The sequence below is a fragment of the Narcine bancroftii genome, chromosome 1, assembly GCF_036971445.1.
Source record: "Narcine bancroftii isolate sNarBan1 chromosome 1, sNarBan1.hap1, whole genome shotgun sequence".
Lineage (NCBI taxonomy): Eukaryota > Metazoa > Chordata > Chondrichthyes > Torpediniformes > Narcinidae > Narcine > Narcine bancroftii.
Window position 1 is genome coordinate 261,726,940 of NC_091469.1, and position 25,701 is coordinate 261,752,640.

General features: G+C 40.6%; 2 protein-coding genes across 8 annotated transcripts in view; one reads left to right on the forward strand and one right to left on the reverse strand.

The window, feature by feature from the left end:
• The window catches only part of LOC138742504 (large ribosomal subunit protein P2-like), a 479,457-nt gene that overhangs the window by 90,398 nt on the left and 363,358 nt on the right, over window positions 1-25,701 (reverse strand). The window lies entirely within an intron of this gene.
• slc25a22a (solute carrier family 25 member 22a) overlaps window positions 20,462-25,701 on the forward strand; it is a 148,292-nt gene continuing 143,052 nt past the window's right edge. For 4 of the 7 annotated variants that reach the window (XR_011344149.1, XM_069896775.1, XM_069896783.1 and 1 more), the window contains exon 1: window positions 25,049-25,128. The gene's annotated coding sequence lies outside the window, so the exon portion shown is untranslated. Of the gene's footprint in view, window positions 20,624-25,048; window positions 25,129-25,701 lie in introns of those variants that run through there. The other 3 variants (XM_069896745.1, XM_069896736.1, XM_069896771.1) reach the window with 2 other exon arrangements.

Sequence of the window (25,701 nt, forward strand, 5' to 3'; positions counted from 1 at the left end):
TGGACTCCCAACAGTTGATGAACAGCTTATGGTGAATTGGTTTTGGGTCTGAGTAAATCCTCAATGGACAGAGTACAACAATGACCTCCCAACATCACAAGTTCTACAGGATGGAAACATTGCCTCAGATCAAGGAAAAAAGATTGGGGGATACTCTGTAATTCTACGACAAATGATCTATGTAGGAGCAAGAACTCGAGCCTGTTGTGCCTTTGAATAAGAACTTATTGATTTCATCCACATCCCTTTGTTCATTTTCATTTGCTTTCATTGCTGATTATCAGTGTCCACAATAACCAAATAAAATCCCGAACCAAGTCAAGATCCATTATTTCTTCACTCAAGCGTGGTACACAAACATTATATGTTCACTTGTGTACAAAGTACTTCCCGACATATGACAGTGTTCCATTCTGGCCGACCCGTCGTATCTTGGAATGGACGTATGTCAGAATTGTACTGTATTCCTGTTATAGTTTGTCAAATACAACATGATGCCCACCAAGGCCAGCTCTTGCATGAGGTTGACCACGAGCCAGCTCTCACAAGAGGCGTTATTTTCCATAGATCGGCCTGATTTTTCACTGTAATTGTGTAAATTTTTTTTCATTTCGGTGCTCCTCTTGTAGCGACATCAAGAAAACCTGCTTTGACGGACCCAATGCTGTTATTTTTTTTTAAAGCTTTGATTTGGAACGCATGCACAGATTGCCGTCGGTGGGGAGAGAGAGAGCGCGACAGCAATTGGCGCATGTGTCCCAAATCACCACATAGGTTGCAAGGTGACACCACGGCCCCGAGTTACCCAGCGCCACCTCAGGCTCCTGGCAGGAGGGGAGACGTCAGGCTCCCAGCAGGAGCGGGGAAATTGGCCTCCCGGCTGTATTTTTAAAAAAATGTTGGTTGTAGTTGAAGATGGGCGTAAGTCGCATAGGTCGTAAGTCGGGGAGTACCTGTACTTCCTCTTTTCCATCGGAATTTTGCTGCTTCTTCAGACGAGGTGCCCCAGTTGCTCCAAAAAAAAACCTACTGAAAGACTATTGACCCAGCCAAAAGACTCCAGTTTCACAATCCTGTCTGAGGCTACCGACATGAGGAGCATCAACAAAGACAGGTGGGTGCAATCAGGGACATCCTGAAAACACAGAGCCCTATCGCCAGCAGCCTTGAGCTAGCTGTCATCTGATTGTAATGGGATATCAACCAACCAACCAATGCTGTATTCAAAACAGAAAATTCTGGAAATACTCCGTCTGTCTGTGGAGAAGACGAGAGCGATTCTTTCATGTCAATGACAATTTATCAGAACTGGAAAAAAAATTTTTTTTAAAAACAGCTTGTTTTGAATGCAGGAAAGGGGGATGGTGGGAGAAGAAAGGAACTGCATATGATAAGGTGGAGACTAAGAGAAAGTCAAATGAGACATTAGTGGAATATCAAAAACAGGTTCCAGTTTGAAACGTTGACTTTTTTCCCCCATTTATGCTGTTTAACGCACTGATCTCCAGCAGATTATATTTAGCTGTAGTTAGGGATAGATTGGTATCTCTGAGAGAGGGTACTGAAGGCTTGTCAATGACTGAAATTCTTGTCTACACAAGTCATGTAAACAGAACAGAGTGAAAGAAACAAAAACAAAATGCGGAGAAAGTCCACCCGGTCATAACGGAAGAAACACTGAACTACATCAGAGTTGGTTGGCCATTTTCATTCAGTTTCTTTGTTACTGCATCAGATGATTCAAAGACATTAAAGAAGGGGATGCAAGCTGGAGTCCCCAATGTAATGTAGGCCTTCAAAACAGGCCTTCAAATTCACCAATCATTTCATTGCAGACCACCTCAAACTATATTTTGTACGTTGGCCTATTGAAGACCTTGTGCGCAAACTCATGATCCAGTCAATGGTTCATGGACTGTCCATTTCCTACTCTTGGTCACCGGCTACGTACCCATTGATTTTATCACATGCAAGTCCAAGATTCAGCATCCTCTGGAGCTGGTATAATGGCAGCGCTGCCACTGGTGTAGACCCACAGAGAGCAGATAGCCAATCTTGCGCTCCCCCACAGGGTCCAACTGCCCAGTCTGACTGTCATCAGCTCTGCAGACTTTAAAATGTCTGTTAAAGGAGCCAACAATGGTTGAAAACTGCCAGACTTAATATTGTTTGGCCCGTGACTCCTTATATTTTTCCGTTTGTGGCCCACAACCAAAAAATGTTTGGCCACCCCCTGCTCTGTAGAATACAAAATCCAACATCTGCAATGGTTGGAAGTGTTGGATCCACCTCTGTGGTTGCTGACCTGAATTTCATCCATCTGAAAGGAAGGGGAGGGGTTATGGGAGGGAATTGAGAAATCTATGACAATACCAGAAGATTGTAGGATGAAAAGGAAGTACAATGCGAGTAGGAAGGTTATGTTACAATGCACTGCTATATTCAGTAGTCCTAGACATGTTGATGGCCCCTTCATTACTGACTGAGACTTTCCATTCCATGGGGTAAGATGACACAGTGCTCCAAACAACACACTGATTTGTTGCTGTTGATCCCAATGGTGTTCGGGCCACATCAAGAGAGAGGAAAGTGAGTATGTGCTTGATGTGATGCGGCTGTCATGAATGGACATCATACTGCGAGCATAGAATGTAATTCTTCAAATAGTGAATGTATATTGCAGAATTTGAGTGTCAGGCTTGTCTTCGTAGACAGATGCATGTGAGGAGGGTGATGCTTGTTGAATTGTTAGAAGCAGTGTTTTATTGGGACAGTGGGTTTGGTGGAACAGATCATTTGAAGGTGCATTCATTTACTTTGTAAATGTGAAGTCATCAAACTTCTTGCTTAATTGGATCCATATTTTTAAGATTGTGTTCCTGTTATTCACCTGCAGTGATGCAGTCAGACAATTCATTGTGGAATTGATGTTAGGTGGTCACTGAATGTATAATGATGGATGGCATGAATTATTTTGTGCATGAGTTAAGATTATTAGAATTATGTGCAGGATAGACCAGCTGGCCCTTCTCTGAGGTTCATGAAAATGTTAGTTTAACTTCTACCTCATCACCATTTTACTGTGCTATCTCCATAGCCTTTGGTTCCCCTGGTATCCAGTGAAGCTGGATGAACTCAGTAGGTCAGGCAGCATCCATGGAGAGAAATGGTCAGACCACATTTTGTCAATTCTCAACAAAGGGACACAAGTCGAAACATTGACTGACCATTCCTCACCTTGGATGCTGCCTGAACCACTGAGCCCCTCCAGGGATCTTGGTTCATTCCAGACTCCAGTATATACAGTTGTTGTGTTTCCCTCAGCATCCAAAAAAAGTTTTAAATCTTTCTTTTGATTGAATTAAATTAGTACATTTCCTCATCCCTCAGGAGTACAGAATTCCAGATATTTACCATAAATCATAACTATTCATCATACATCATCCTCATTTTCAGTTATAAGTAGCCCACACCTTATTTCATTAGCTGGGAGCCCCAGTTCTCATCTCCTCCGTTAGGGGAAACATTCCATATGCACACTACACAGTCAACTAGCCTGCCTCCTTTGCTAATGGTTCCATTTTTAAGGTCCTGTGCAAGCATGTCCAGATCTGTTTGAACACCAATAATGCCCAGTCCCTCAACACAAAAAATACCATGCTTGTGCACCGAAGTGGATGACCTTACACTTTTCCACATTTTCCACGTTCTTACCCACTGATTCAGCTAGTCCAATACTCACCCACCCTCTTAATCCTTGTCAGCACTTATTCTATACAAGGTGGAATCACTGAGATCAATCACACCTGATGATCCCAATGCATATTTCTCAACATCCCAATGAATATTTTTCAATGTATTCTAATTTAGTCTCTTAATCTCTCCTGTCTTTAGTCTTATTATTTCTTCCTTTCTTCCCATAATATTACAAAGTTATTAGACTCACAGACTGCTTACAACCAAGCTTCTGCGTTAGACGTAGCTCAACACATTAATGATGCATACGCTACCTCAGTGGCTGCAGAAGGGAACCCTGAACCATCATAGGAACGATAGGTATGTGAGAAGGATTCTTTAGAAGTGCTGTCTGATAACCTTCCAGTTGTTCTTGAGAAACCCGCTGTGGCTGCCACTTATAATACAAAATGGAAAATTTTCTTCGATGGTTTCATGGGTTAACTGTCCAGCACGTGAGGCTACTTGTAATAAATGTGCCAAGAAGGGACATTAGGCCCAGACGTGCAAATCCAAGGCCTCACCAAACTCAGTGGCAACATGTACTCATGTACTGGCTACACTTACTAATGTGCTCAAGCTGCAACCTTTGTGACTGTGGATGGTAAAAAGGTTAAGTGCTCAGCACTGATAGTTATATTAACAAGAAAGTCATGCGGGAAATGAATTTGCTCAATATATATGCGCCTAATGAGGAGGATCAAAAGTTTATGCAGGATATTTTTTGGAAGATTGCAGACACACAAGGAAATATATTGATAGGAGGGGATTTTAACCTTAATTTGGATCCAATGTTGGATAAAATGGACAAAAGACAAGTAAAAAGAATAAGGTAGCCAAATTTATGGTTAAATCAATGCAGGAAATGAACCTTATGGATATATGGAGGAGGAAACACCCAAAAGAGAAAGAATATTCATATTATTTGAGTAGACACAAAACATACTCAAAGATTGATATGTTTTTGTTGTCAGCCCATATTCAAGGGACAGTTAGGAAAACTGAGTATAAAGCTAGACTACTATCAGATCATTCACCCCTATTATTAGCAATAGAACTGGAGGACATCCCAACAAGAACATATAGATGGAGGTTAAACTCCATGCTACTTAAAAGGCAAGAATTTAGGGAGTTTATTGAATGCCAAATTAAAACATTTTCTGAAATAAACACAGAATCAGTGAAAGACAAATTTATATTATGGGACACAATGAAAGCCTTCATTAGAGGGCAGATAATAAGTTATGTGACTAAGATGCAAAAGGATTACAATCGGGAAGTAGAGCAGTTGGAAAGGGAGATAGTAAGTACAGAAAAGGAACTAGTAAAAAGGGATGATATAACGAAAAAGAGAGAATTGGCGGACAAAAAAAAATACGAAACATTACAAACGTATAAGGTGGAGAAGAACATAATGAAAACAAAGCAAACATATTACAAACTGGGAGAAAAAAACATAAAATGTTAGTCTGGCGACTTAAAACAGAACAAGCTAAAAGAACTGTATTGGCATCAAGGAAAAAGGACAAACAAATTACATATAACCCAACAGAGATTAATGAAAATGTTAAGGAATTTTATGAACAATTATACCAAACTGAGAACAAGGGGAAAGATGATAAAATAGAAGAGTTTTTATCTGAAATTGAACTGCCAAAATTACAAGAATAACAAAACAAACATAAAACCATTTGAAATAGAGTAAGTACAGGATATATTTAAAAAGCTGCCAAACAATAAAACACCAGGAGAGGATGGATTCCCAATAGAATTTTATAAAACATTTAAAGAGTTATTAATTCCTCCTCTCTTGGAAGTAATGAACCAGGTAGAAGAAACACAAAACTTGCCAGATTCATGTAAGACAGCAATAATTACAGTAATACCAAAGACGTGGAAGGATCCATTAACACCAGCATCATATAGACCAATATCTCTACTTCACTCAGATTATAAGATAATAGCAAAATTATTAGCAAACAGTTTGGCCGATTTTGTACCAAAAATAGTAAAACAAGATCAAACTGGATTTATTAAGAGAAGACGAACAGCAGATAATGTCTGTAAACTTATTAATCTAATTCATGCAGTTCAAGGAAATAAGAAACCAACAGTGGCTGTTGCTTTAGATGCAGAAAAAGCCTTTGACAGTGTAGAACTACTTATTTAAAGTATTACAGAAGTTCAATCTACCAGAAAAGTCTATAAATTGGATTAAAGCATTGTATAATAGACCGTTGGCGAATGTAGCAGTAAATGGATATGTATCGAATCAATTTAAATTAAGTAGGTCAACTAGACAGGGATGTTCATTATCCCCCTCATTGTTCGCCTTAGCAATAGAACCTTTGGTAGAACTGATAAGAATAGAAAATAAAATAAAAGGGATAAAAATAAAGAAGGAGTATAAAATCAGCTTATTTGCAGATGACATCATAGTATACCTAATAGAACCAGAGATATCAATAAAAGAATTACATAAGAAATTGAAGGAATATGGAGAAATATCAGGGTACAAGATCAATGCAAATAAAAATGAAGTGATGCCAATGAGTAACGCGGATTATGCAGAATTTTAAAAAGAATCATCATTTAAATGGCAAGCATACACAATCTGATACCTAGGTATCAGGTTAGATAATAACTTAAGCCACTTATACAAACTAAATTATCAGCCACTTATAAAGAAATTGCAGGAAGACTTAGAACATTGGAAAGAATTACTGCTAACATTGATAGGGAGGGTAAACTGTATTAAAATGAATGTATTCCCAAGGATACAATACTTATTTCAAATGTTACCAATTCTCTTAACAGAATTTTTTTTAATGAACTCAAGAGAATAATAAGGAATTTTTTGTGGAAAGGGAGGAAACCGAGGGTAGGGTTAGATAAATTAACACAGAGGTATAATCAAGGTGGTTTGCAGTTACCAAACTTTAGAAATTATTATAGAGCCGCACAATTAAGGTATTTATCCAATTTTTACCAGACTGGACTAAGAGAGAACTAGATAAAATAGAGGAGAAAGTACCGAACATATACTTTATAAGTGATATGAAATTTATTAACATTTGAACAGTTGAAGTACAAATATGGAATAACTCATGGTATAATGTTTGCATATCATCAATTGAAAACTTATTTAAAGGATAAATTGGGAAACAGCTTGAGATTACCTGAAGGAAGCAGCTTTGAATACGTGATTACAGACACAATGATAATTAAAAAATTTATAACGAACATGTACATTAAGCTGCAAGTTAAGGAAAATGATGAAATAAACTATAAACCTAAGCAGAAGTAGGTAAAAGATTTAAACATAATAAAGATAAAAAATGAAGTATGGGAAAAGTTATGTTTTGGAACTATGAAGAATACAATAAACACAAGGTTACGCATGATACAGTATAATTGGTTACACATGGTATATATCACTCCTCAAAAATTAAAAGAATGGGATCCAACCTTATCAGATAGATGTTTTCGCTGTAAGAAGGAAATGGGAACAACATTACATGCAACTTGGGCATGTATGAAAGTGAATTACGTTTTGGGAAGAACTAAATCAGATACTAAATAAAATTACAAAAAAATAACATACCAAAAAAACCAGAGATCTTTCTTTTAAGTAACATAAGAAGTAAAAAATTAGGCCTCAAATTGGATAAAGCCCAAAAAAATTCATTATGTTGGCCTCAGCAGTAGCAAAAAAATGTATAATGTCAACTTGGAAAATGGAAGAGAGCATGAGAATACAGCAATGGTACATGGACATGAATAAATGTATTCCATTGGAAAAATAACATTTAATTTAAAAAATAAAGTCACATTGTTTGAACAAATTTGGGAACCATAGATGGGACATAACAGAGAGGGCATGCCTACAACCTCCATCCCATAAATTGAAAATTATAAAAAGACAAAATGACTAGATTCACTGTGTAACAAATAAATGATGCATTTTTCTTGTTTATTTTTCTTTGTGTGAAGATATTGTTTTATGGTTTTATTGTACTGTATATGTTGAATATTTACGGGTTGTGAAGATATTTTTTTATGGTTTTATTGTACTGTATATGTTGAATATTTACGAGTTGTGAAGATATTGTTTTATGGTTTTATTGTACTGTATATGTTGAATATTTATGGGTTGTGAAGATATTGTTTTATGGTTTTATTGTATTGTATATGTTGAATATTTATGGGTTTTGGAGGGGGGTGGGGAAGAGGGGAGGGAGGGAAAGTGAGAAAAGAGGGAGAAAATGCCACTGTGTAAATTTAATGAGAAACGTTTGACATATTTTGGTTGATATGGTTCACAGCGTGAAAAATAAAACATTATATTTAAAAAAGTCATGCAGGAACTAAAAGTAAAGGTTCGCCCATCCCCTAAAGACATCACTATGGCTCAGAAAACTTTAAACACCAGTTCCCAAGGATGTGTTGTTATTGACCTAACTCTTAGTCTTCATAGCCAGTCATACATTGCCACACGACTTAGTGTACTGAAGAACCCATGTTCTGACTTAATACTTGGCCAGGATTTCCAGTGTCAGCATCTGAGTGTGAACTTTGAGCACAGAGGACCCTTGTCTGAGCCAACTGGGAACAGTGCTGATCATTACTGTGCACTGATAGCAGCAAAAATAGAAGAGCCATCCTTTTTCCCAAACATCACTAAGCTAAAATCCAATTGCTGCCAAAGCAAGACGCTTTAACAAAAATGATCAGGACTTCATTGCAGAGGAAATTCATCAATTTCTTTCAGAAGGCAGAAATGAGATGTGCATATCACCATGGCGAGCCCAAATGGTAGAGGTGAAGGATCCTACCTACTGACACAAGAGGCGAATGTGTGGATTATTCACAATCAATCAGTACACGGAATTGAATGCTTACCCCTTGTCAGGAATTGACAAAATGGTGAATGAACTTGCAAAATATAGTGTATTCTTTACCTCTAACCTGAAAAGTGCCAACCACCAAGTGTCACTGAAGGAGACAGATAAGAAGTATATGGCTTTTGAAGCCAATGTATGTGTAAGATTCCACTTGAGTCACAAATTGGCTACCCGCCTTCCAGCGGGCTATGGACAAGTTAGTTTGAGAAGAAAAACTGTAAGGTGCCTTCCCTTACCTTGATTATATCACTACTGCCGGACATAGACAAGAGGGACATGATCAAAATGTAATGAAATTCCTAAAGACCATCAGTCAGAGGCACCCAGATGCTTCATGATTCAAAGACTGTGGAGTCTGTGAATTCCATTAATGTCCTTGGATACTGTATGGGGAATGGTATAATTAAGCCAGATCCTGAGAGACTTCACCCACTACCAGAGCTCCCACCACCAGAAAATTTGCGATCCTTTGCAAGGGTACTTGGGATGTCTGCTTATTATGCCAAATGGATTCATGGGTTTTCTAACAAGATTCAACCATTGGTAAATACACAGAAGTTTCCAATGGAGGAAAAGCCCTTGAATGCCTTTAACGTACTAAAGAGAGAGTCGGAGGAAGCCACCCTGTATTCGGTGAATGAAAACTTATCCTTTGAGGTAGAGTGTGTAACGCATCTGATGTGGCTATTTCTGCTGTCCTTAACTAAAGAAGACGACCTGTTATGTGTTCATGTCAAAGACACTACAAGGAAGTGAATTGCACTATCACGTTGTAGAGAAAGAAGCGACTGCCATCATTGAGGCAGTGCGCAAATGGAGCCACTACCTGGCACGGCACCACTTTAGCTTGGATATTGATCAGAGGTCAGTGGCCTTTATGTTTGACAGTAAAAAGCATACAAAGATAAAGAATACAAAGATTCAAGAACGGAATCTGGAACTTGCAGCATTTAGTTACACAATAAAATACTGTCCTGGGAGAGAGAATGTGGTCCCTGATGCATTTTGTTAGGCATACACTTGTTCAGCCTTTACTCCTTCCACACTTGCTGTCATTCACAACAGACTTTGTCATCCAGGAATAACTTGGCTGCTGCATTTTATTAGAGAAAAGAATATCCCCCTTTTCTACAGAACATATCAAGAAAACTCATTTTTCATGCAAGATCTGTGCTGAACTAAAGCCTCAGTTCTACCACTCACCAGAAAGGAATCTTATCAAAGCAACAATACCTATGGAATGGCTTAGTATTGATTTCAAGGAACTCTTGCCCACAGCTTTGTGTAACCCATATCTACTTACAGTAGCTGATGAAGGCTTGTGTTCCCCCTTTGCCTTTCCATGTCCCAATATGCATACAGGTGCCTCACCTTTTATCCAGGATCGTCGGGACTGGACGCCTGCTGTTGTTTGGAATCTTCCAGATTTCAGAATCATTTTGATTTTGGTCTCTTTAAGCCTGCCCTTTAGTCGTAATGCCATCTTTCTCCCCCACTTTGGCCAGCTGAGTTACGTTGCTGTCTCTCCCCCTCGTCTGCCAGAGTCACGCTGCCGTTTCTCCCCCCACCTTGCCCGCTCGAGTCGCGCTGCTGTCTCCCCTCCCCTCACCTGCCAGAGTCACACTACTGTCTCTCCCACCTTCTCCCCCCTCACCTGCCTGGGTTGGGCTGCTGTCTCTCTCTTCTACCCCCCCTCACCCCCTGCTTAAATAGTGCCAGGGGAACAGCTCCCTTCTCTGTTCACCTGCCCTGGCGCTGGTACAACAGTTTCTGGTGTGAGGGGGATTATGGGTAGCAACGATGGCCATTGAACCTTTGCCGGGATGACTGAAAGTACCACGATGCTGGACGGGCATCAGTATACAGCAATTCGGAGGTGCTTATAAAGTATTGGAATGCAACAGGATACACAGGAGTTGAGTGAGGGTTGAGTTGAGTGAGGTCATGTTTGGTGCCAAACTCCATCTTTGATAAGCAGATGTCATCTACCAAAAAATGTGCCAGTTTTTAGAGGTTGCAGGTTTTCGGAATTCCGGATAAAAGGTTAAGCACCTGTACTATAACAGTGTGCAGATGCCTGGATCTGCTATTTAGCCTTTGCAGAATGCCAAATTACATACACACTGATCGAGGCACCACCTTTGTGTCTAAGGATCTGAAAGATTATCTCTCCCAGAAGGAGGTTGCCACAAGTCATACTACCCCACATAACCCAATTGGGAATGGACAGGTAGAAAAGTTCAATGGCATCATATGGAAGGCAGTCCGTTTGGCCCTTAGATCACGTAACCTGCCTGAGAAGCATTGGGAACTTGTGCTTCCTGAGGTACTACACTCCCAAAGATCGCTGTTGTGTACAGCAACAAATACAACACCCCATGAACGTTTGTTTGTGTTCCAACGCCACTCATTTACTGCCCTCCTGGCTAATGACCCCTGGACCTATGCGACTAAGAATGTTTGCGAGGAGTAACAGGAAAGAACCACTTGTAGATCAAGTTGAACTGCTGGGCAATAATTCAACATATGCAAACATCAGGTACTCAGATGGATGGGAGTCTACTGTGTCTTTTATGACTTGGCACCTGGTCCAGAAGCCCAGGCAATCCCCACATCTCCTATTGTGGGACAAGATAAAAGAAATATGGTGGTACCAATAGTAGATAGGACATGCCATGGTGTGGAGGATGATGAAACAGTAGCTCCATAAGGAGATCCAGTCGTGTACCAAAACCTCCCAATCGATATGGATGGGAATAGTCTCGTAAAGAGTCACTTGATACTGCTGGTGTTTTTTTTTATCAGGAGGGAAGAATGTAATATTACAAAGTTTTTCTTCATTGTTAATGAACTTGCATTTCATATTTAGTTGATCCTGGCTGCTGCTGTTCCTCAGGTAACCTGACCTCTCTTGCTCCAATCAATTTCTTCCTCCAATCAGCTTCTAGCTGCTGCCTTGCACCTTTCTTTTGCATTCTAATTGCTGCCAACTCCAGACTGTAACTGTACAATTAAGTTGAGTAAAGTTTTCATTCCCACAACACTTGCTAATGTGCTAGCAAAATGTGTTTTATTCAAAATTAGCAAACTACTTAGAATTGCTACGTTTGACAGGTGCGTCAGAGAAAAGACAAGAGAGAGAAAATATTAACTATTGTCACATTTCCTACAAACCGCGGTCATTACCTTTGATTCTGGACATTGTGAAATAACATTCTTCCATTCACTGCAAATTGTTCATTGCCCCACACATCATGAGTCAGCATAAAGGTATTTTAGGTCAGTGTTTCTGTGGTTGAACTCTCTGTTTTTGGTTTGAACCATTGGACAATGAATTTCACATTAAGCATAATGAACTGCATGTCAGTGCATCATTTTGTATTCAATGGGGAAGAATGTTTTGACTAGCTATGTAACTTGAGGATATATTAAACAAGGTGGAACAGCTTGAACTTCAGTCAGAATTAAAAGCTATGTTGAAGATGATAATGAGTTTATTGTCAAATACATTGTTCAATGTACATATGCACCGCAATTCTTACTACAGCTGAATGAATGTTTTTTAAAGTAATTAGGATGAAATGCAGAATAATTAGTAACTTTAAACTATAAATTGCCATCTTCCTTTTTACATTAAAAATGGCTGCTGTGGAATTAATCCAGCATTTAAAAGATAATGGATACATTGTGGCCCTCAGATATTTTCAATACTTTATGTATCTAGAAGTAATTTCAAATCTCGTGATCTAATTTCAAGATTGTATGATCAGATTTGTTTTGTCTGTTAGGTACTTGAAAATTCTGCCATATTGTATGTTTTTCGTCACATTTTTTAATTAATTTAAGAACCATACAAGAAAGTAAAATGGGCTGAAAAATGACAGATGGAATTTAATGCAGACAAGTGTGAGGTGTTGTATTTTGGAAGGACAAACTGAGAAAGGACATGCATGGTAAATGGTAGGGCACTGAAGAGTGCAGTAGAACAGGGGGATCTGGGGGTACAGATACACAATTCTCCTGAATGTGGCATCACAGGTAGATAGGGTTGAAAAGAGAGCTTTTGTCATATTGGCTTTCATAAATCAAAGTATAGAGTACCGGAGTTAGGATGTTATATAAGACATCAGTGAGGCCAAATTTGGAGTATTCTGTGCAGTTTTGGTCACCTAACTACAGAAAAGATATTAATAAGATAGAAAAAGTACAGAGAAGATTTACTAGGATGTTGCCCAGACTTCAGGAACTGAATTACAGGGCAAGGTTAAACAAGTTAGGACTTTATTCCCTGGAGCATAGAAGAATGAGGAGAAATTTGATAGAGGTATTTAAAATTATGAGGGGAATAGACTGAGTAAATGTGGATAGGCTTTTTTCACTAAGGATAGGTGAGATACAAACCAGAGGACGTGGATTAAGGGTGAAAGGGAAACTTCTTCACACAGAGAGTGGTGGGGGTGTGGAACGAGCTTCTAGCTGAAGTGGTAAATGTGGGCTCATTTTTAACATTTTAAGAAGCATTTGGACAGGTGCATGGATGGGAGAGGTAGGGAGGGATATGGACTGGGTGCAGGTCAAAGAAATGGTTCGATAAAGACTAGAGGGGCCAAGGTGGCCTGTTTCAATGCTGTAATGGTTCTAAAAAGCGATCAGCATTGTTAACCTCATGGAAGGGTGGTGGGGCATGCTTTACACACAAGGATGAGTGGTATTTCCAGATCAGGAGGGTTGTGCTACTTCAAGATTCACAAGTCCTTTATGTTCATGTGCAGAAATAAACAACCTTTGTGTACTTTTATTTGCCCTGTAAAGGTTCACAAAGAGTTACCATTAGTCCAGTGCCCCTATTAAGGAAAGAGGAACAAATGCCAGTCTCTTCAGAGACTGGTCCGCTGCTTCCTCAGAACCTGCAACCCTTGTGGTCTGGGCTGCGGAGCATGAGTGCTGCCATTTTGTCCATGGAATATATCTACAGAACAAATACAGGAAGAAAGAACCTTTATAAACCTACTCTAAATGTGATTGACTCATCATTCATTTCAACACCGTATTTGTCGACTCTCCCCATATACTTTTGTGATTTTTCAGTCCAGAAATATACCCATTTCCTTCTTACATATATTCAGCATCTTGGTTTCTGCTGTCCAAAGTGTAGTGAATTTCATAAATTCACCACCCTCTATCCTAAATCTCTTGCCCTGTAACCTGCGACTGTGACCATTCATACCACCAGGAGAAACATCCTCCCCCATTCCTGTCTCTCATGTCTTGTTAGACTTTTGTAAGATTTCATTAGATCCCCTCTCATTTTTCTAAAGTTTTGTGAATATAAATATGACAATCCAAATTTCTCTTCATACAACAGTGCCATTGTTTGCAGGAATCAGATAAACCTTTGCTACACTTTCTCCATGGCAAATCAAATCATTTCTTTTAGTTGCAGAGGCAATATTCCCAAATGGTCTCACTGGGGCCCTGCATTATTGAAGCAAAGTATCCTGTTCCTACACTCAAAGTTCTCTGAATATGAAGGCCAACATGTTGCTGTATCTGAGTTTTGTATCTGAGTTTAACTCTCTTTGTATATCACTATTTTCCAACCCAGCACTATTTGAATAATGTTGTCAGTTTTATGGTTTTCCAACCAAAGTGGATAACCACATTTATCCCCAATATATTGTATCTGCCTTGTTTTTTCCCGATCATTCAATCCATTTAAATAATCTAGAACCCATTTTTGCATTCTTTCCACAATTCATTGGCAAACTTTGAAATATGATATTTGGTTCGTTCAAGCAAATCATAATCATGAATAGCCATAGTTCCAAACATTGATCCCTGCATGCCTCACTGATTGGTGCCTGTCACTCCAATAAAGGTCCATACATTTCTACTCTGTTTCCTTTCTATCAACCAATATTAAATTTCTGTCAATACATTACCATCTCCATGATGCTTTGCTTTTCCATACTAACCATTTAAGTGGAGCTTTAACAGATGCTTCTAAAAATCCAAGTACAGCACATGGACTGGTTCTCTTTGTTCTAGCTACATCATTAGAAAGTGCTGATGGAGCTGTCAAACATGATTTCTACCTTTATACTCCACACTGCCTTTGTCTAATCCCATTTATAATTTCTGAATCAGGATCAGAATTATTGCCATAAGCATGTGTCATGAAATGTGTTGTTTTGCGGCAGTATTGTGCAGAAAAAGATGAAAAATTACAATAATCGACATTTCCATAAGTACAAGATTTTTTTAAAAACTCATGCGAAAAGACAAGTGAAGTAGTGCCCCCATTCAAAAATCTGATAGAACAGCGAAAACTGTCTTTGGAACATTGAGTGGCTCCTGTACCTCTTTCATATATATAAACTCTTACAAAGCAAAACACAACAACCCCTTCCCTTCTACCCCCTTCACAGTATAAATCTGTACACTGTCGGGGCTTACAGTTGGGTTTTAAAAAAAGAAAGTATTTTTGGGGAGGTCACATTTTTATAATAGTAGCACCTTTTTAAAATTTGGGCTCCTATATAGTCCATATATTATTGTCATATTTTTATAAATACCTCATATTTGTTTTTTAGATTATATGTGATTTTTTTTTCCATAGGTATACAACTGTTCATCTCTGTCTTCCATCGTGCTGTCTGTAGAGGGGAGTCAGATTTCCAAGTAATTGCAGTACATTTCTTAGCTATTTTAACAAATAATTTTTGGAATTTATTTAGTTTATTACTTATTTCAATAAAGTTGCCCAAAAGATAAAGCTCTTGTCATCTGTGAAGGCCACCCCTGTTATCCTTGTTAATATTTCAGTAATATCCTGCCAGAAAGGTCTCACCTTCACACACAACCATGTAGCAGGTACAAATGTTCCTATTTCTATTCCACATCTAAAACATATCTCTGTTATTTCCGATTTTGATTTATGTAATTTCTGTGGTGTGAAGTATAATTGATGTAGGAAATTATATTGAACTAATCCGTATTTTGCATTTATAATTGACGACATGCTTTCCAAACAAAAATCAGGCACAGTCTCTTACAGATGACTTTAAATGGAGTGCCCATGATGGTGCTGGCTGAGTTTACAACCTGGTGCCCTGTTACATATGTAGTATACACAAAGAGAATAAAACAAACCATTAATTTTCAAATAAAATGTCAATTAGGTCTGAGGCATAGTTTTCATTTTTATTAATCAATTTGAGTTGTAATATGACTCCCATCTCTTTCTCTCTTGATCTCTGTAAACCTGGTTTTTTCACTTTCATTTTGGAGATAAATTTAGGTGTGTTCCCAAGCCGAATTGTTCGTTGCATCTCACTCATTTCAGGTGGGGCCAAGTTTGGTCCCCATCTTTCTCTTATGAACGATCTTAACTGGAGACAGCAAAAGAATGTCCCATTAGCTACTTCATACTTAATTCTCCTATGGTCAATTTTGTTAGGGAGTCCTTGTTTGTCTGACTCCCATTCTTTGGCTTCCCCCCCCCCCCCCCCCACCCAAAGCCTTAAGTTTTTCATGCATTTTCGTCAAGTCACTCTCTGCTCAACCCATTCTAACCATCAGGTCTTCAACAATCTCTTTTATTTCGGTCATTTCCTCCGTCATATCTCTCATCACCGTTTCAACATTTATGAATCAGTTACTCAAATTCTCCATTTTTTTCCAGGATGATACTCAATTCTTGACTTGACTCCCCAGTTTTCCCTGGTTCTGCCAGTCCCGTCGCCATCTTTGCACCACTCCCTTTTGGACTTTCACCTAATGTTCCCTGTTGAATAGGAGTTTCTTCAATCTTTGCTCTCGGCTGTCTTGGCTTCTTCATGCTAGTTTTATCCATTTTTGATGAAGAAAATCTTGATTTTTCAAGTTTTGACCGTCTATTTAATAGTCTTCACAGAGAGCTTAACCAAAACACGTCTTTCTAAGTCCTTTGCATGGTAACACCCCTGGTGGTGAGATTTCTTGATGATCAAAGCTTCTTTCTTGAGGCACAGCCTCTTACAGATGACCTTAATGGAGTGCCCATGATGGTGCTGGCTGAGTTTACAACCTGGTGCCCTGTTACATATATAGTATACACAGAGAGAATAAAACAAACCATTAATTTTCAAATAAAATGTCAATTAGGTCTGAGGCATAGTTTTCATTTTTATTAATCAATTTGAGTTGTAATATGAAGTTATTTTTAAAGGATAGCACCAAGGAAAGAAATGCAAATTAATAATTGCATACATCTGATGTTGGTTATGCTGTGACCTTGATCTCAAGCATGCTAATATGTGAAAAGCTGGGTGGTAATTTGTATAACTATTTCTGGGCTATTTTTTTAAATTTATTTGTGACTCGTTGAGAAACATTAGCACATAATAATAATGGGCACAAGAAAACCAGGGAACCTTTTAGATAAAAGCAATCTTCACTGTTCTAGAGCAAAATAAAATGCTGCAATAGTGGATGGTGTCCAATGCTAAAATATGTTTTAATTGTACATCCAGTTTTTTGCAATTTTTCTTTGTAGTCCATGTTATGCACATTAGTTATTGTTGCAAATGGCTACTGATATTGCCTTTTTAAAAAAAATCTTGTCAGTTAGAAATTGGCTGAGTTAACATGTTTGAATGCTCACTGGTTACATTGATGTATGTTTAATGCAATAGAGAAATGCAGTGTCAGCACTGTGTTATTATTAGATTTCTCCCCTTCTGAAGATGCTGATCTCTGCAGGGATGCAGATCCGTAAGTGAAGGGAGCTGAAAGTAAGTGGCACTGAGAGGGGAGGCTTCAGGTACCAAAGAGAGTTATGAGCAAGAAAGTCAGTATACATGTGCGTGTGTGAGAGTGAGTGATCTGTGCTTAGACATTTCTATGTGTTAGTGTGTTAACATGTGTCTGTGATATGCATCCACGTACACATTTGTTCTGTAGCAAAGCCTGATCTTAAGTTCTCTTTGAATCTCCCTGTTATTAAGTCAAAAACCTTGCTCTGTTAAGTTTTTTTAATTTTTTTTTATTTTTCACACTATAAACCATACTGACCAAAATACATACAGACATTTTTCTCTTGAGTATATACAGTGTCATTTTCTCCCCACTCTTTTAAGTTGATGTGATAGTTGGAGCGCTATGTTAAAGAAATTTAAGGAATTCATACAAATACATCTTCCACTCCTCAAGGTTGAAACACAAATATGGCTGGGACTGCAAAAAAAGAGAATGTTTGTGTGGCACATAAAATCTCAGAAAGCTGTTAGGCAGTTTCAGGAGTGAAACAAGACAGTCTGCAGATGCTGTGATTTTAGTAAATACACAAAATTGCTGGATAAACTCAGTTGGTTCTGCAATGTAAAGATAACCAATGTTTTGGGCCTGAGCCTTTCGTAAAGGTATAAGCAAAAAACAAGCAAGCAATGGAAGTTTCAGAACTTTATTTGGATGAATCCTATTTGGAAATCGATCTGCACTCATTCAAAAAAATGTATAACTTTTAATAAAAATTTAAAGCAGTTGCATCCTCATGGGCTTAATAGAAATCAGAGACTTTTACTTCATAGCATTAAAGAATATCTTGACCACCATAATATCTTAGCATTTTTCTGTCTTCAGTTAAAAAATCTTTAACCATTGGTATCACTTTCCTGCTAAATGGCTACCATCTTCATGCTTTTATTGATAATCAAATACATGTTTGACAAATTTCGATCAGTATAACTTTTGATCATTACAAGTAATAAGGCGAACAGGGAAAATATTTCACATTCCTTACCATCCAAAGGGGAAAGTACCCCAACCCTCCACCTCTCTCATCTGACCTCCCAAACCCCCCGCCTATCTTGACTTCCCCAACCCTCCACTTCTCCCCTGAATCCTTCCAACCCAGCACTCCCTCCCCCAATTCCCCCACCATCCTCCCCCTGACACCCATCCACCCTACTGACCACCACTCTACCTCCTCCTGGGTCTTTACAATCATCTCTGGCCTTCCCCTCAGTTCTGACCTCACCTTTGACCCCCTTCACCCACACCTCAACAATGCTGAAATCTTCTTCCGTCATATTTACCTCAGTGCCTACTACTTCTACCAGAGTTCTCCACCCCCTACAGAAGACCTTCTAGCCTAAGTCTTTTTTCCTCCTTAAAGACATTGTATTCTGGCCTTCTGCCTGTTCTGGTTCTTTATATTTCCAACTGCTGCTAAAACATTAACTGTCTCAGCTTCACCACTCCCTTTACGTATTCTAATCTCACTTTCTTGGAATGTGCTACCCTCCACTCCCTCTACATAATTACTCTTATCACTATCAAACCCACAGGGTGGTGCATTGGTGGTGTGTGGACTCATCTCTGCTTTGTCTCAGACACATCCTCTTATCTCTTGAACAAGAATCTACCTTCAAACATCAAGCCACCTCATCACTTCTAGTCATCTCCCTCCAACCTCATTTTATCCCAGCCCCATACTGCCTGGTTCTACAGTTAACTCCTACCCAAGATCCACAAATCCAACGGTCTCTGCTTCCAAGTGCTCCTGACAATAAATTTGAACTTTGACTTTTGGCATTGACCTTGATCTGCTTCCATGATGAGGTCTTCCATTCCAGATCATGAGATGTCCCCTTCTTCAAAAAAACATGGCTTCTCCTCAACCACCATCATCTCAGTCCTTGCCTACATTTCCTTTATTTTGTGCCCATCTGCCCAGGCTCTATCCTAAGATGCAACAAGGACAGGATTCCTCTTGCCCTCACCTACCACCCTTCCAGCCTGATCCTCCATCATTTCCGCCAACTACATCCCACCACCAGCCAAATGTCCCTCTCCACCTCCCACAGGGAGCACTTCCTCCATGAACAACTCCCTTCTCACTAATCATCCCCTTGGTACCTATGCTTATGATCACAGGAAATGCACCCACTCCTCCTCCATCTCCACCATTCAGGGCTTCAGTCCTTGCAAGTGAAGCAACACTCCACTTGTGTACCTGGACACAGATTAGAAGGTTGTTTTGCTGAGCACCTTTGCTCTATCCATTGTAATAGTGGGGACTTCCCAGTTGCCAACAATTTCAATTCCGTGCCTCATCCCACACCAACATGTCTGACCATAGCCTCATGCATTGCCAAACCAAGGCTATCCGCAAATTGGAGAAACTGTTGCAGACGCGTACTTACCTTCGTCAGTCTACCACTGATAACGTCAGTGATGCCACATGCATGAGTAATAACATGATGCACGGGTGTGTTAAGCGTCACTACACAGGTAATGGATCTCAGATACAGGAGGAGGAGAGTGAGAGTGTCAGGATCACCCGTGCGGCAGTGAGCCAATGAGAAGGTCAGGGGAGTTTGGCTGGGTGGTGTTTGGGGAGTTGAAGAATGCAAAGTAGTGTCTAGTGAAAATAATAAAGAAGGTTGACATCAGGTTGTGCTGAAATAAACAAGTGTGTGTATTCTTTATTTGTTTGTAAGCTGTGGTAAATCAGTGCTGTTATAGAACAATCAATATTTTGCTTGGGCACTCTCCAACCATATGGGATTAACAACCTCCAGTTTGTGTTAGGCCCCTCCTTTCTCTCTCTCTCTCACTCCCTATCCCTGTGTTTCCTTTCTTCCAGCTCTCCTTCTCTCTCCATTCAGAGAGCTATTTGTTGAAAAATTGGAAGATAAATCGGAGCAGTTATAGAGGAAAAGAAACAGTAATGTTAGAACTTCATTGGTGGGTCAAAATTCTGGAACTTCCAAACAGCATTAGTGCTTATACCTTAAGGATTGCAGTGATTCAAGAGCCATTTCGGGGTAGCCAAAGAAATGCTGGCTCTACTTCAAATCCCTTATCCCTTGAATAAATAAATGTGAAGGGAAAACACAGCAAATGCTGGAAATCTGAAATGAATGTGAATTTTGGAACCATTCAGCTATCATCTGTGGAGAGAGAAAATGTTACACATCGATGAGCTTTCATTGTTAAAGGTCAGTGCTATGGTCAGAAGTAAGCAGTCAATGTTTCATATCAGGACCCTTTATTGAGACTTTATCCCATCTCAAAAAAGGGTTTCAACTCAAAATTTCTCTCGTCACTCCTTCATGTGGTTATGGCACGTTTGGCAGATTTATCCTCGTTGGAAGATAAATGCAGGAGAAGGAGGAACATGTGTTTTTCAATTGAAAGACTGTGAAACAATTGAAAGTAGCTGTGATGTGGCTGCCCTGTCCACTTCTCCCACCTCTCAGGGAAGACAGAGCTATCTGCGGCGAGAATTTAAGGAAACCCAGAAGTGTTTATAAAGATTTTACCTCACCATTTCAGAGTGAAACATACTCACACTCTCTTACTTAGAACATCTGTACAAAGTGAAGGGAGGAAAGTTTTGGGGAGACATCTGGAACAAGTTTTTTTATATCAAGTGTAGTGCCTGGAATACATTGCCGGGGTGGTGGTGGAGGCTGAAACATTAGGGGCATTTAAGAGACTTTTAGACAGGCACATGGATGGAAGAAAAAGAGGGTTATGATGTAGGGAGGATTTAGTTTTTTTTGGTAGGTATATATGGGTCAGCACAACATCGCAGGTTGAAGGATTTGTACTGTACTGCAGTGTTTGTTCTATGATCTATGAAATGCTGGTTGACCATTTCTGCCCATGGATATTCTGGTCTGCTGAGTCCCTCCAGCAGCCCATTGTTTTCAGGTAGGACTGGTTATCTGAAGTCGTGAAATCTGAAATGTGCCAAGACAGACGATGAAGTGCCATTCCTGAAGTCACCATTTAACTTCATTGGGACAGCTAGGACGTCAAAGATGAAGATCAGTGTGGGTGTGGTATGGAAAATTAAAGGAAGACGTTACCACTGTGGAGTCAATGGCGACATTCTGCAAAGCAGTTACGCATCTGTGCCCATGAGGAAACCAATGGTAGGTCATTCAAGTGCTGATCTGTTTAGCCCTTCTGCTTCCATCAGGACTTGAATCCCACCCAGTTTTGTAATAGAAAATGAGCAGTCTCAAACAGGAGAATCAAAGCTCTAACTATTCAATATGAAAAAAAAATCAGTTGGCATTTATATTATTGGACCCCAACTACATTAATAAAATAACTTTTAAAATACTTTCTAGCCAATAAATTATTTCTAAAGAGTGGCCACCTGTATTAGAGAAGTATGATACCCATTTTTCCTCTGAAGGATCCCACCAACAACAATGACTTTATACACTATTATTCAGTAATGCTGATAAATATTATATTGACAATAGGAATTGCAACCTCCTTTCCCTCTTACCACCCACCTCACCCCAATTCTTCAAGATGAAGGATTAGATTTTTGTTTACATTCACCTGACAGGGCCTGATTTACCTGAAATGTAATACCTCAAACAGTGAGGCTTTTCAGTACTGATTTAGAGTGTCAGCTGGAGTTTTGTACTCAAGTCACAAATGTAGGATAAAAAACTTTAGCCTTCTGATGAAGTGATGAGAATGCTTTAAACTGAGCTACAGTTGACATTTATGTGGGATTGTAGGATGCAAGTAATTGCCAGAACAGAAAGCCTATAAAAAAATGACCGCAGGCTCAGTTTCAAACTAATGAATAGGAAATTTAAGACAATGAGCAAATATTTCATTTAGATTGTGTGACAAAGTATATAGATATGTTTCGGGGAAAGGTTTTTAGAATAGGTCACATACAAACTCTTTAAAACGGATCTTATTTGAAATACTGTAGCTCTGCTAATGCTACACATATCAGCCCCACAGCTTTTACAAGAGCTTTGGAGAGTGCCTAAGAGACTTGACTAACGGGACCTTCTGTCTGGAAGAGACCGTGCTGTTCTAAGAGGGTCATGTGGTTTTGCAAGCAGAGAGACACACACAGAGATCAGTACTACAGTGTTACAGCCAGTAACATCAGCTGGGATTAGAACAGGGTAGGCTGGTAAGCTTGTGGAAAACCCCATTTGGAAGATGGGTTGTAAGTGCTTTGTTCAGCCTGGTAAAAGCCCTTGTGGTTCATGCAAGAGGAGAGAACTGGCTGTCTAATGTTTCATTTGGAATAAGTGAAACAAGAAGGAACTCTGTGGTGACCTGAAAGAAAGAGGTTATCATCTGGAAAATCCTGATGGGGCAAGTTTCTGCCGCAAGACACTGAAGTGGCTGATGGAAGTAAATCAGTTGTAGATGACCTGGAACAACAAATCTCTCTCTGAAAACCAATAAGAACCTTCCTGAGCTGTAACCATTTACCTTTCAAGCACTAAAGCCTGGTGAACTTTATAAATGTTAAATTCTGTGCACAGTATAAGAATTGCCTGCAACCAGTGAACTTGGAGCAATGAGAAGTGAACTTACACAAACATTACATTCACGTGTGCTTAGAATTAGAAGGGAATTAAGTTAGGTTAGTTAAGTCAATAGTGATAAGTTAAAGTGTGATTTTGCTTTCATGTTTAAATATAATTAAAAACAACTTTTATTTAAGTAACCAGTTATCTTGGTGAATATCTATTACTGCTGGGTTTATGGGTCCTCTGGGCTTGTAACAATTGAAGAGAAAGCAAATGGTCTTTGGGATATATCAATGGAGATAAAAGTATGAATCCTTGAACTTTCTCTGAATGAGTGAACTGAATTAAGCTCATCGGTCTTTTCTTGTGGACCTACTAAATTTCTGTTATTTTTTCACCATTATTTCTGCTCATAACTTTGATTTACCTGTATCGAGGTAAAATCCCTGCACCGTTTCTGAATAAAATGTATCCACTCTTACTAATACAACTGCAGCAATATTATTGATATTCAGAAATTTGTTGCACCTATTCCAGAAGGCTTTGTCATATGGTTGCAGGGGGCAGGTGAGGTCTGGGCCTGATGTCCCGTTCATATAACCATTTACGGAGCGGAAACAGGCCATGTTGGCCTTTCGAGTCCGCACCGGTTCACTGATTTTGTGCGGCCTCTTCAAGCATTGGTCCCGGTAGATCTTCATTCAATAATGATGGGCGAATTCAATGCTTAGTCATTGACACATCCATATCAGCCTCCTGAAGAGAGTTTCTGATCTGCCAGGCAGGCATTTGGGGATTTTTCTTCATTATGATGAGAATTTTTCTGCGACCAGCAGTGGACCCAGGGAAAGTGCACACGTAATACATTGTCTCTGCTTTCTCGGTGTAGTGATTGTAGTGTGGCTTGCCAGGCAGGAGATCACTGCAAATGGCTTCGACATTACTGCATCTGTAGCAGTACCTTCGATGTCCCCCATTTTTAATTGAGTTTGCTACGTCAAGGCACAACTGAGTGTCTGGTGGTATAACTGAATAGGTAAACGGGGCTCATTAGCCTTGGTTGGCAGCCAGCCTAAGAGAAGGAAAAGGAATAGGTAAAAGTTCTATTATTGTCACATTTAGTAATATTACAAAAGAATGTTTGTCAACTGCAGACAGAGTTGCCACTTTTTTCAGCACCTCTCACAGAAACTTACAGCACCTGGTCTTCCTCGGCATTCTCCCCTCCAAATACTGACCAGTCCCGTGCCTGCTTAGCTTCCGAGATCAGACAATCCTAGGTGTATTCAGGCTATTAGGCGCCGTTCACTCTGATTTCAAACACGGCAGATGGGGCTCGACAGCCTCGTCAGGCCAACCAGCTAGGAGAAGGGCACTCCGATGTAACACCCACGACCCGAGGACCTGGCTGTCACCGTCCCAGCGTGCTAGGCCGCGGCAGATAAACCCCAGGTGTAAAGGGTGGGGCTAGTACCGCACTCCATCCCAAGAAAATAATTCCGTCACGCGGGCTCGAAGGACATGCCCACGATCCTTCCGAAATCTTCGTCGGCGAAGCCAGGCCACGATGAGTATGGTTGCAATCAGTAGCAGGATTTCTAATGCAGAACTTTTCCATTTTTCTCCCCACAAGACGAATTGGTGCAAAAGAAGCCAGGAAGAAGAGAAGCAAGCCTCCTGTCATGAATATTTTAAACCTGTTCAGGGGATGGAGAACTGACTCATTCTCATGAAGATTACATGACATTTACAAGCTCGAGGCCCTCCGAGGGGGTTAAAGAGCAGATTCTCCCGGATCCGGTGGAGCCAGCACTGCTGACCCTTCCGCCAGGCTGTCAGGGGCAGGGGTGCATCTTCCAGCGGGAGGGCGAGCTCCACCCACCCACCTCAGACGTCCACTCCCCCCCCTCCCCCCGCCATAAAGGGACATGAGGGGCGCGTCACCCCCCTCCCCCGCGCCCTCCACGGCCGCGCGCATTCCTCCCTCTCTGGGCAGCCCGTGTGAATGCGCGCGCGAGAGAAGGAGGGCGGCACGGGGCCGCGTCGCCTCCTCCCCCCCCCCCCCGCGTGTGTCTGCGCGCGCGGACGTCGCGAGCAGCCAACCCCCCGCCGCGAGTGAGTGAGTGAGTGGGAGAGAGAGAGAGACACATGATTGTGTGTGTTGCAGGGCAGTTGCGCGGATGAGGCGAGGCGAGGTAAGACCGGGGCGGGCGGGCGGAGGCAGCCTTTCCCCGAGCGCTCCTTGCTGCACCTTGCGATCACCTAGCGGGTTTTGCAACGCGCAAAAAAAGGAGGGGGGCGGGGGGGGGGGAACTCGGTGTTCGCGTGAGAGCGGAGGGCGCCTACTGTAAATGCGAACGAGACACGTACCCCACAGCATTAAAGGGGGGGGGATCCCCTGCCAGACTGAAGGGATGTGAATGATCCGATAGTAAACGTGTCGCTCTTGTTTCATGTGGTGACACGGACCGAGATGGTCATGAATGACTGGAGCATTGCAACGGTTGGCTGCTCTACAATGTCCTGAAAGGGAAGGGGTGGGTGGGGGGGGGTGGGGGGTGGAAACTGCTCCTGGTTTATGTTAACAGCGAGATCACACCGACACAGACGGCTTCTCGCCCATTGGGATTTCGCCAGGGGCCTCCCTCCCTTTAAATGTGAGCAGCCACGTTTATCGGGGTCCTGCTCGACAGAAGCAATGGGGCAGTTTGGGCGAGGTTAAAATTTCCTTCGGGAACTGCTGCCCCCCCCCCCCCACCACCCCGCAA